The sequence below is a fragment of the Epinephelus fuscoguttatus genome, linkage group LG9, assembly GCF_011397635.1.
Source record: "Epinephelus fuscoguttatus linkage group LG9, E.fuscoguttatus.final_Chr_v1".
Taxonomy (NCBI): domain Eukaryota; kingdom Metazoa; phylum Chordata; class Actinopteri; order Perciformes; family Serranidae; genus Epinephelus; species Epinephelus fuscoguttatus.
Genome location: NC_064760.1, coordinates 5,017,528 through 5,023,935, shown reverse-complemented (window position 1 = coordinate 5,023,935; position 6,408 = coordinate 5,017,528).

The window sequence follows — 6,408 nt, the reverse complement described above, 5'->3', positions numbered from 1 at the left end:
AGTCTACAGCTCAGAAACACTAAGACTGTCCTCCAATTTCAAGTTCATTTGAAAACAAGGGGCGTCTTTACTGCACTGCAGTGACACGTCAAAGTGAAAATATGAACTACGACAATATATATCATATATAGGCTGTAGTGTTAGAAAAGAAGAGAACTGAGGCCTCTATCGAATGAACTGACAATGTGAACACAAAAAGAACTGAGTCTATTTTCTGTTGGGCCACTTTCAGAGGACTGAGTTTGGCTCATTACAAAGGACTATATGTGAAAACACCCTTACGGTCAGACTAGTAAGTCCTGTTCAGACACTCTCAGTCTCACAGTTAACATCTTATTTCAACATGAATTCTTACGAGCCTCAATCTGCCATAAATGACAATAGTCACCTTTAACAGGATCAAATAGATGAGCGGTCACTGGTCAAATGTTGTGTACTGTGAATAGTTAAGTAGAAGATGAACTGAAATCCAAAAGACATAATGATAACGATGAAAGATGCTTTTCAACATTTCAAGCAAGATCAGTGTTTTATTTTTGTTTTGCACAATATAAGAGTGAAGAAAACGAACAGAGCACCATGCAAAAGTTTGAGCACCCCAAGACATTTGACATTTGATTTCCTCAGTTTGTAATATCATTAAGAAATGGCAGGAACTGTGGGGGTCACGTTGAGGTCTGGTAGACCAAGAACATGTTCAGAGAAAGCTGCTCGTAGGATTGTTAGAAAGGCAAATCAAAACCCCCGTTTGACTGCAAAAGACCTGCAGGAAGAGACGAGACGAGTGATGGTGCACTGCTCTACTGTGCAGCCACACCTGTACAAATATGAGCTTCATGGAAGAGTCATCAAAAGAAAACCTTTCCTGTGTCCTCGCCGCAAAATTCAGTGTCAGTAGTTTGCAAAGGAACATCGAAACAAGCCTGATGCTTTTTGGAAACAAGTCATGTGGACTGATGAAGTTAAGGTAGGACTTTTTGGACGCAATAACCAAAGGTATGTTTGGAGAAAAAAGGGACACCTGTCCAACTGTTAAACACGGGGTGGATGGATCATGCTTTGGGCTTGTGTTGCAGCTAGTGGCACAGGGAACATTTCACAGGTAGAGGGAAGAATGGATACACCCACCCACTGTATCACTGCCCAGAAGGAAGCGGGAATCTGCTCATGGACGAGGGGCTCCTGCTTTTAATAGTTTATTTATGAAGCCCAATATCACACAGCACAGTTTGCCTCAGACAGACAGTAATGACAATAGCTACAATAACATTAATTTCAGTAATAATATCTTATTATGTAATGACGAAAACTCTGTGTGTGTGTTCCATGTTTTTCTCCTCACTGACTTGGTCAATCCATGTGAAATTTGGTACAGTGGTAGAGGGTCATGGGAGGATGCCAATGAAGCAATATTACATCAATTGGCCAAAAGGGGGCGCTATAGCAACCGATTGAAATGTCAAACTTTGAATGGGCATATCTCATGCCCCGTATGTCGTAGAGACATGAAACTTTGCACAGAGATGCCTCTCCTCATGAGGAACACATTTGCCTCAAGAACCCATAACTTCCGCTTATATAGATTTTCCGCCATTTTGAATTTTTTGAAAAACACTTCAAATGGATCTCTTCCTAGGAAGTTTGAGCGATCTGCATGAAACTGGGTGAACATAATCTAGGGACCAATATCTAAAGTTCCCTCTTGGCAAAAGTTGGAAAACTTCCTAAAACTGAGCTTCTATAAGGCAATGAATATTGCGGAGGGCGTGGCTCATCACATAAAGGTGTAGAACATCTCAAGGGTTTCACCCATCACCACGCAACTTTGTAGGCATATGACCACACATAATCTGAGGGGACCCCTCCATTATTGACCCCATCAAACAAAATGGGGGCGCTAGAGAGCTCATTTCTTATCTAGGCCTAACCGCCATATGGATTTTTACTAAACTTGGTAGATATGTAGAACAGGACGCCTCAAGGTGACTGGAGAAATTTAACTCTAATTGGCAACTGGGTGGCGCTATAACAACAGAAAAATGCTTCAAAATGGCTAAAATGCGACCGATCGCTGTGGCTCCCCCTGTGGACCAATGTTGGTGTTTTTCTAATTTTTGGTATGACTAAGTCATGGTATGGTATGCTGTACTCAATGGGTATGGACTAGTTATGATAATAATAGTATTTTGGTAGCATATATGTTATAAGTATATATTAATATATGATAGTATATGTATGTGACAATAATGTGTATAATAACAGTAGAAGTATGACTAATGACTAATGATGGCAGCAGCAGCAGCAGGAGGCATCTGGCAAGACCACGGCAGCAGCACAACCACAGAACACTGTCCAGGCACCGCTGTGATACGAGTTAACCTGCAAGACAGTGGAGCACAAAGGCTCCGGAGAAGAAGCCGAGTTAGTGACATGCAGTAACAGGACATGAATGTTAGCAAGTGAAGAAAAAACTTTTCAGAAACTGAGAGAGAGAGAGAGAGAGAGAGAGAGAGAGAGAGAGAGAAGGAGAGAAGGTGCCCGGTGTATTATAGGGGGGTCCTCCGGCAGACTAGGCCTAAGTCAGCCTAACTAGGGGCTGGTACAGGGCAAGCCTGAGCCAGCCCTAACTATAAGCTTTATCAAAGAGGAAAGTCTTAAGTCTAGTCTTAAATGTGGAGATGGTGTCTGCCTCCCGGAGGCAGGAGAGGAGCCTGATAGCTGAAGGCTCTGGCTCCTGATCTACTTTTGGAGACTTTAGGGACCACGAGTAACCCTGCGTTCTCAGAGCACAGTGTTCTGGTGGGATAATAAGGCACTATGAGCTCTCTAAGATATGACGGAGCTTGACCATTTAGAGTTTTGTAAGTGAGGAGTAGGATTTAAAATTCAATCTGGATTTTACAGGGAGCCAGTGCAGAGAAGCTGGAGAGTTTTAAAAGACAACTCCCCTCAGGGCTTGTTTAGAGCTTTGTGCACCACAAGCTGAGTGCCATCCAGTTCCATTATATTGGCAGACAACTCTACGACTGATATCTCCAATTCTCGGCAACTCACACAAAAACAATCTAGACTGATAAACAGCGCTATAGGTAAGAGGAAAAATATGTAGTTTTGATTTTGGGGTGAACTGTCCCTTTAAATTTTCTTAGGCGCAGCCTCACTCTGCAGACTGAAGAAACAGAGGAAGAGTCTGTTTACACAGGGAGTTGATGGTGGACATGAGGCAGCATGATGAGATGGAGTCTTAAAGCTCAGGTTCTAATGTCACATAAAGAATGAAGAGACAATGTGAACAGTTTGTGCTGAACCTCATTTTAACACTTAACAGTTTTAATGTGGTCACAAAACACCTGATGAGCTCGTTATGTTGAAACGACAGAATACCTGCGGCGATCACCTGACAACAACAACATGAACTCAGCGTTTCCTGTGTCGTCTCTGCTGTAAAACTTATTTTGTGATCAGTTACATTCTGGTCCTCCGCAGGCCTCTGTAGCTCACTGAAGCAGAGAAAAAGGAATTAAAAAGGCGAGAAGAAGCCGCCGACAGGAACGGAGCCGGCGGGGCGATGAGGCCAAACAAAGAGGATGGATTTCAGAGTGAAGACTAAACCTTCCTAAATCAGTTAGTCCTGAGCCCATCCTGACCTCTCATCTGCTCATCCGGCCTTTGAAGCGTTCAGTTCAGGGGGAGGAAAACTGATCGGCCAAATGTCCCCTAAGTGACAAAATGCCCCGAGGTGACACACTCACACACACACACACACACACACACTGGGATGTGTGGACAGCTGCAGTGAGGAGCAGCTCTGTGATCAGACCACCTCAGTCGAGTTCAACACAAGTCCAAGACCAGATAGAGTCAAGTGTAACGACAGAGTTCAGTTACAGTCACTTTGTTTTCAAGAGTTGCTCAGAGCTGAAGCTTGATTCAGATACAAACACTAAAACTATCCATTTTTAAAACATCAACAAGGTTTTCAGTCACAAGAACTTGTTACTGAGGACAGAAACAAGAAAAAAAAATATTTAGTGAGGATACAAAAAACTGAAAATCAAACTAATGTAATATTTTTTGCTTTTCTGTCATTTCCATCCCCCACAGACTTTTATCACTTCCTGTAATTTTCTGTCTGCTCACACGCCTCAGATTTAAGTTCTGTCTGCACCTGTGTGAATATTTTTGAAAACTGGTTTTTCCAACACATTGTCACTCCGACCTCGTCCATGTTTGGTCATGGGCTTCCCACGTCCACATATGACGTCCAAGGTACCCTGGGTGTGTTGGTTGTTGACGTTCTGGGACGCCGTGTCAACTTCAGCCTGTTACATGCATTGTCTGTTTTCAAAATACACTTCTGTTTCCACAGGAAATGTACAGTTTGTATGCAGTCTCTTTCAAAATAAAACCAATACGTCAGTACAACACAGCGATTTGATGTTGTTGGTTTTTTTTTCTTTCAACTACAATTTTCGTTTAGTTTTGGTACAAGAAGATACTCTTATTTGATGTTTATTTCGAACATGAACATACAAACAAACAGACAGGGAGAAAGTAATATTTACAGATAATGAAAAGCAGTCCTCAGTGTATAGTTACTTTAAATTTAAACATCCGAAAAAGGAGTGGAAGGAAGCATAAACCTATCAAATCTCATCCCTTCTCCATAAGTCATCAATGAAATGAAACAGACAGTTTTCTTATATAGATAAGCATATGCCTTAAACTTTTCTAAATATACAGTTATTAGTATTAACATTTAACGATGTCACACAAAAATAACCCATGGTACTTACCAAATATCTATCATACAATAACCTTAGTTACAAATTATAAGTGAATTTCAAGTATAAATCAGTCTAAATGTAATATATATATATATATATATATTACCAGTTATCTTTACCTTACAAGAAATAAATATAAATATTAATATTACATATAATTCTCTATCAACTTGTCCTGCTATCTTTTTACATTTGAAATAAAGTAAGTAAATTCTGTCTGTAGCTTTTCTTCTGTCTAATTTTTTTCCCAAAACATATTTATTTAATTACTAACAATGTTTGAATGTTTTTTTGTGCACAAACTGCACGTGCATATGGAAACAGGTGGGTGGAAACACTTCATGATGACAGACGCCTGACTTAAACACCTTTTGAAACAACATCTCACTGATGATGCATTTCACCTCACTGGAAAAATCAGAACATTAATTTTTTATAAAACATGTTTTTTTTTTCTTTTGTCTCATTGAGGAGAGAGAGGACAAGCCCCAACAAGAGCTTAGAGGATTAAGTTCATTCTCACTGCCAGTCTGACACACACACACACACACACACACACACACACACACAAACTTTCCTCACACTTTGTTTCTGCAGGATTTATCCATCATTTTGGCGAACAACTCTTAATACCACATCATCCGTGAGCCTCGGCCACCGTTGCCATGGAGAAGAGGCCAGTCGGAGGTTTAAAATGCTTTGTTGAAACAGTTAACAAAAACACGTCGCCATGGTTACTGATTTCAGCACATCATTTAAATATGATCTCATCTTCTCCCCCGAAGTTTTTATGTTCGCAGGCTTTTTGTAACTTTTCATCAGAGGACCTGATATTTTCTGACACAGTTGTTCACCTCTTGTTCAGATTCAGCAAGGTGTACTGCAGGAAGCACCACCTCACACTTCACATCTCTGTATAGTCAGTGTGTGTGTGTGTGTGTGTGTGTGTGTGTGTGTGTGTGTGTGTGTGTGTGTGATCCAGCTCAGTGAACAGAGCTCAAACATCCTGAGGTGTCAAAGTGCAGCTGAAACCTGAAGTTTTGTCTTCAGATTCTGCAGAGGAAAAATGAAAACTCAACTACATCCAGCTTCACTTTATGTCTCTACATCATCTGATTATTTTAAATACAGCATCTCACTGTAACTATGATGAACATCTCTTGTTTGTGAAGCACCTTTGCTTTACTTCAATCTGTGTGAGATGAATACCTGTGAGAGCAACGTGGTGAAATCTCTGGTCGTCGATCTAAAGCGTCTTCTAGAAAGTTTCAGTTTCTTTAAAGAAAAACTATACAGGAAAAACCAATGTATAGAGTCATACGAAAATAATCCCTCTCAATCATAGGGCTGCCACCAACTTAGAATTTTCCTCGTCGACCAATAGTCGTCATCAGGGTCCATCAGTGGACTAGTCTCCTGCATGTTTCTGATATGAATGTAATGATTAAATGATATATTTTGGTGGTTTGAGTTGAAGGTGTGAGAAAGAATAGTATCAGTAACATTGTTAACACTGTGCTACATTACAGAGAAATACAAACCGTACTAATGAACCTTCATTAATATAGGCCTATATTTTATCTCCAAGTGCACGTCACACACTGAGCGAGCCGCCTGTTAA